The 6,557-nt window shown below is 42.7% G+C and overlaps 1 non-coding gene across 1 annotated transcript; it reads right to left on the bottom strand.

The window, feature by feature from the left end:
- Window positions 1–4,586: 4,586 nt before the first annotated feature.
- Window positions 4,587–4,809, bottom strand: LOC123146688 (small nucleolar RNA U3). The gene has a single exon (XR_006472893.1). It is a non-coding gene; the product is annotated as a small nucleolar RNA U3 (small nucleolar RNA).
- Window positions 4,810–6,557: the final 1,748 nt, after the last annotated feature.

Below are 6,557 nucleotides of genomic sequence, written 5' to 3'. Positions count from 1 at the left end.
GCCGCCCTCGCCGACCCCCGCCGGAGCCCCAAGCCGCCCCGCCGGAGCCCGTCCCGACGAGGTACCGAGCCGCCGCCGCCGCTTGCCGGTTTTTCTATTAAAAAACCGTTCATTTTTTTCTAAACCCTAGATCGGTTTATTTTCTTCGGTTTTATTATTTAGTGAACGTTCACCGATCCGTTCGTTTTAATGAACGTGTTCATCGGATTTTCGCTGTTAATGAACATTCGTTCGTTTAACCGTTCGTCAGTTTTCTTTTCCTTCGGATTTTTCCGCGATTATTCCAGATCTCGATTTCAGATCAGATCTTCGTTTTCGTTTAACTTTTCGCTCGTTTATCGGAATCAGGCGATTCAAGCGCCTAGAGTTTTGTCTCAAAATTCTCTTTCCGTTTAACCTACTCAAACAAGTTTTTGCTACTGTAAAATTTGACCTAGATCCAGATTAGTAAACGAAGCTTGTTTCTTTCGCCGTTTGACTTTCGTTGCTTCGTTCGAGTTGATTCTTTTTGCAAACCGGAGTTCTTAAGTTGAACTTTTTGGTTGGATCTTTCATTCGAGTTTTACCTATGCATTAGATGAGTACTTATTGTTTGCTTGTTTGTTTGCGATAGAGTACCCGGAGTGCGTCGCTTGTTACTTCGAATCTCTAGGTTTCGCGGATCATCAGCAAGGCAAGTAACACTTTGATCATACTTTTCCATACCCAGTTTTATTTGCATTAGATTAATCCTCAAACATTGCATGGTTAGGATCTAATTAAACTGTGGGTATTGGGATGTAGTTGAGGTAGTACCTATTACCTGTGTTATTTATCAAACCCTTGGGAGTTACTTCTACGTTTGCTATTATATTGCCATGCTATGCTCATAGACGTGGATTGGGTTTGAGAGATATTCATGACATATGTGAGATTGTTAATTAATGGTTTACTTAAGGTGGCAACTAAAACTCACATCTGGGTGGATTGAGGCACCTGGGGAACCTAGTGCTGCCTGTATTTTTGGATATCCCGGGGTACCCGTGTGATCATCCTATGGACCGCCACCCAGGCTCAAAGGGATCATAAGATTATTCATGCTAGAAACTTCCGTGTGCAGCCACAAGCTATTATGGGCTCTAGCATAGTTGAGTAGGTTACATGATCTCTTGAAGAGGTGGGCTAGCAGATGTAGGGGAAAGTAGGTGTAACTGTCCATCCGGAGTAAAGGGTGATTGTTTCTGAAAGACTGTGTCTTGGTCATCCGTTTCTCAAACATCATGCAGTGCGAGAATCAAGCGGAGGCGATTGAGTCTTGTGGGGAAAAGTGCACAAACCTCTGTAGAGTGTACAAACTAATCATGGTTAGCCGTGTCCCCGGTTATGGACAACTTGAGTATCTAGTACCTGGATTATCATGTGAACCTCATCACCATGTTACTTTAATTATTTTGTTGGGTTAATGACGACACTTAATTGGGATTGAGTTGGAGGTACCTTCTCAATGTTTAACAACCACCATGATAGTTAAACATAACTTATTCCTTTGCAGTAGGGAAAAATTGGCTTTTCGCAAAACTGTACCATAGAGCTTTCCACCAGCCATATATGCATGTAGTATAGCATTATTATGTTCATTATTCTCTATGTGTTATATTGCCAGCATATTCCATGTGCTGACCCCTTTTTGGGCTGCAACGTTTCATGTTGCAGACTTTTCAGACGACGAGTAATGTGCCTTAGGTCGTGGTCTTATACTCAGTGATGCCGTTGGAGTTGATGGACTCACTTATCTTCCAAGTCTTCCGCTGTTATCGTATTTAGATGGCCTTAAGCCATATTTATCATACTTATTCTCTTTTGAGATATTCGATGTAATAAGTGTGTGATTGCTACTCTGTTATAAATCCTCCATTTATACTGTGCGTGTCAGCATTACTGATCCAGGGATGACACTGGTGCACAGCAGCACAGACTATTTGAGGTCTGGTCGCTACAAGTATTAACTTATTGATTTGTTAGTCTCAGAGCTTTACATCCACTTTAATACCACGGATGCAGAGGTCTCAGAATGTTCCTGAAATCTAAAAAGTGCATACGCACTATTTGGTGGAAACAAGCGGCCGGCTCTTACAGAACATGCATGCATTTTTTGTGGTCCAAATTTTGTCTCTATTCATGACGTGGCATATACTAATAGGATAGTCATATGGAAAGGTCAGCGCATTTGATTCCATGTATGTTGGATCTGCATATGCATTTATTCTGGTTTACAAATTTTCAAAAAGTCGTATCTTTCAAACCATGCGTCGGAATTCAGATCCGTTTTCACCGTTGGAATTCTCGCGACGAGATCTTTGAAACTAGATCCCGCATGGATATGTTTTGGCGAAATTTTTTTGATGCCAACTTTGATGCTATATTGTGCAACTGTATTACTACATCGTGCAATTTTAATACAGCATGGTGCAACTTTTTTCAAAACCATTTTGTAAAGCTACATGATCAAAATTCTTATGAGATTTAGAACATAGCAACCATGTCAACATATTTTTAGTGATGTGCAACTAGTCTACTACCTGGCCAACTACCTAGTAGTCAATGTGCAACCCTCACATTCCCTATTCATGGATGATATAGGTTTTCACTGTTGTCATACCATGCCCGACCTACCTTATCAGTTATATGTGCAACTTACTCTATTGTTTCAGCTAACTTTATAGTAGTCAATGGGCAACTCCTTCCCCTCCATATTTGTGGATATTTAGTTTTAGTTGGCGGTGGCAATAGGCGAAGTTGCACATAATCAGCTAGGTGGTTGGCTGGGCTAGCAGATAAAGTTGCACATCTCACCGACATGGATTTGTTGGATGGTGAAAAACTGCACATCCATAAGACCATGAGGGTAGAGAAAAGTTGTCTATAGGTGAGACCCTAAAGATGCATATCTCATTATCTGGGATGGGTGGCAAGGGGTGCTAGTAATGAAAACTACACACCCACGGGTACGGGGAAAAGTTGCACACCGACCATTAGGTAGTTGGCTGGGACAGTTTTCGAAGTTGCACATCCATTGCTTGGCAGTTGACCGAGGTAGCAAACAGTAAAAAATGCACTTCCAACTATAGGGAAAAGGTTGCACATAGACTACTAAGAAGTTGAGTGGGCCAGCAGACGGAATTGCACGTCTCACTTGATAGTGGGTAGTTTGGAGTGAGGTGCCATCAACTAAAATTGCACATCCATGGATATAGAGAAAGTTGCACATCGACTATTAGGTGGTTGCACATCGACTATTAGGTGGTTGCACATCGACTATTGGGGCAGTTGCACAAAATTGCACAAAAAAAAGTTTGTCGAAACATAATCATGTGGGATCTAGTTTCGAAGAGCACATCACGAGGAGTTCAACGGTGAAAGCGGATCTTAATTTCGATATTCGGTTCAAAAGTTATGACTTTTCTAAATGTTACAATCTGAATTAATGCGTTCACACTTGTTTCCATGTGTGCCTTTTCAATTTTGTTTAAACACGTTGTGTGGTCTTTGTCTTTTTCTTATTAGGAGGATAAAATGTTTCCTAATCTGTTTGATTAGGACAAAAATATACTAAAAAGGGAAGGCTGCCCTGGAGTGCTACCGAGCCACCGGCCGCTCGGTAGACACGTCCCAGAATGTTTGTTACAACTTACAAGCACAATGGCATGCAGTACAAGCACGGGAGTTTGTTGCATGTGCCGCCTTCGATGTGGCTATTACATGAGTGCATGACTGGCCGCACCATGTACAATGTTGCCTGCCTAGTTCTCCCTGTAAAAGAAACTGACCCTTTTCTAAAACTTCAACACAAAATGACTTCGATGTGAAAGTATTTCACAAACTAGCCCATTTTTGCATGACCCGGGTTGGGTGCCATGGTAGCGACATCTAGCACGGCGTCCTAGCCACGGACATCATGCAAAAGGGTCAGTTTGTGAAATATTTTCAGACCGGGGTAATTTTCTGTTGAAGTTTCCAAAAAAAAAGAACCGGTTTCATCCATTTTCACGTTCTCCCTCCGTAAACGAAGTAGTACTATTTTGGACGTACTGTAGGTTTGGTAAACTTCGGGGACAACATTCCCACCACTCATGACCGTGCACGTTAGCTAGCTCTATGTCTATGTGCACCGTTAGGCTTAGGCACCTCCGGACAAAAGGCTACGGCCGGGACACCCCTGCTGCCCGATCGATATACTCATAAAGTATCCTTGACGATTTGATCAAACGCAGGAATAGTCGCCCCGCTGGCTGTGTTGGTAGGGTACGTTCGTGCGTGCTCAGAGATGCAACTGTTCCGTGTGACGATGTCGTGGGGGAGCACACGTCTCCCCTCCGGTGGCATGTATGCATGCATGTGAGATGTGACTGCCAATTTCCTATTTGCCGGCCGCTGCCGGCCACTGTTCTCCATGGCGGCAATTGTGTTTCATTGGGTGGATCTACGCAACAGTGCTTTGCCCAGCCTTTCACAACGCACGACATGGACGAAGACAAGAAAAGATAGAAGCACGACTCTCCCTCTAACCCTATATATTTTTTTTCCGAAAACTCCCAGTATCTTTTTTTAGTCTATCAGACAACCTCTGAGCCACCATGCACCAGTGTGAACAGGAACAGAAACGATCCTCTACAGCAGTCGGATGGCACCCATCAGGTGAATTCCAGGCCGTTAATCACGCTCTGGCCTAGAGGTCAGAATGCATCAACCAGACTGAAGTGCTTGCCTCCTTATTGGTAAAGGATGCAGCCGTACGAGCCTATAGAATAGATCCTGTTCAAGTAAGGTCGTCCCAGTATCTTATTTTGAACATACTTTTGCACTGGTACGCTACATATCAACTTCCACTAATGTAAATTTAAATTTCCTATTTTACCAAAACTCCCACAAGAACAATCCTAAAACTTCCTATTTAATTTTGCAAAAACTCCCACTATTCTTTTTTACATATGATATACAATATATATTTCCTATTTTACCAAAACATGGCGTGGAACATCAATGATGTATGCATGCATTCATTTATCATGTACTCCCTCCATTCCAAAGTAACTGAAGTTTTAGGATTGTTCCCAGTCTAAGATTTTTATGTTTGACCAAGTATATAAAAAAATATAATAAGATCCCCAATACCAAATATATATCATATACAAAAATATATGTCATCATGAATCTAATGAAGCAAATTTGGTGTCATAGATGTTGATGTATTTTGTATATAGACTTGTGCGGAGTTTATGAAGTTTGACTTAGGACAAATATATAACTTCAGTTATTTTGAAACGAATGGAGTAAGCATGTTTGAAGACAAGAAATATATCTAAAATTGGTCGGCCGGTAATGTAAAAGGGTTGATTTTACTTTTTATAGGACTCCGATCCTCAAACTCTTCATCTGAAAATTTAAGGCATTTTTCTTTTAAAAGGAGCTTGAACAACAATTACCCTATTAACATGTGATTGATATGGTATGTCATCATACTCATAATATTTTGATAATTCTAACCTAACTATCGACGTCACGTTTATGCCGCATAGTGCATCATAAATTAATGAAGTAATTATTGATGAAATGATCATCTCTCAGGACGAAAGTACCGAAATATCTAGATCAGTAAAAGATAGTTATACCATAATTTTATCGCAATTTACTGTTAATATGTACGCATAAAAATAATCGGTAAAATACAATTTATTTCGTTCTTTTTATCCTCATGTGAGACCCACCTTACCAGATGCCACGTGTCAACATGAATGTAGGACGGTTTCGGAGAACAAGCTTGCTCGGTCAGGACTGTTTCATAGTGGGCTGCTACTACATTTTGAAAAGACCGACGATCTAGTGGAGCGGCGAGCTGGCGAGCCCACAGCATAGATCGAACTCGGACTCCAGTACATTTTGATGATCTTTTTGGGGTAACTACGCCTAAATATAGGGACGCGTCTAGTGGGCGGCCGGCTGCCCACTAGTGCGATGGAGCGGCCGGCCTAAAAAGGTAAGTACCTATTCCCCCGCGGTCCCGCGCTCCAGAAAAGGAAACTGAGCACCAACCCCCGCGATCGAGCGGCTGCTCGTGATACGCACAAATAGAACGAGAAGAAAAGTCCTCCCCCATGTGGCCAGCTGTACCTACCCAGCCCTCCCACGCCGCCCACGCCACCACGGTTCCTTCTTCCTCTCCACGAAAGAAGGGATCCAAGGCCCTTCTTCCTCCTCCTACACAGCAGCCATTGCAGCCCCAAAGTAGAAGAAGAACCTGCTTCAGAAAAGATCTAAGGGCAGGGTGGTCAGATCCATACCAGGCAGCAACATCAGGGCAGGTAATTTCCCTCCCTCTGCCCCTCTTCACTTCCCCCCTTCTTCTACTGCATATGTCAACCCCCCGGAGAAGCTGCTTCCCCCCTTCCTCCATGGATCTAGCAAAAATCCATGGAGAAGCTGCTTCAAAAAGAGGTGGACCTGGCAAATAACCCCTCCAATAACACCACCCTCCCCCCATCAGTGTCATATCTGCAACTGAAAAGAAGTACCACGAATTG

Source organism: Triticum aestivum, chromosome 6D (assembly GCF_018294505.1).
Source record: "Triticum aestivum cultivar Chinese Spring chromosome 6D, IWGSC CS RefSeq v2.1, whole genome shotgun sequence".
Taxonomy (NCBI): domain Eukaryota; kingdom Viridiplantae; phylum Streptophyta; class Magnoliopsida; order Poales; family Poaceae; genus Triticum; species Triticum aestivum.
This window is presented reverse-complemented; position numbering and strand designations above follow the sequence as displayed.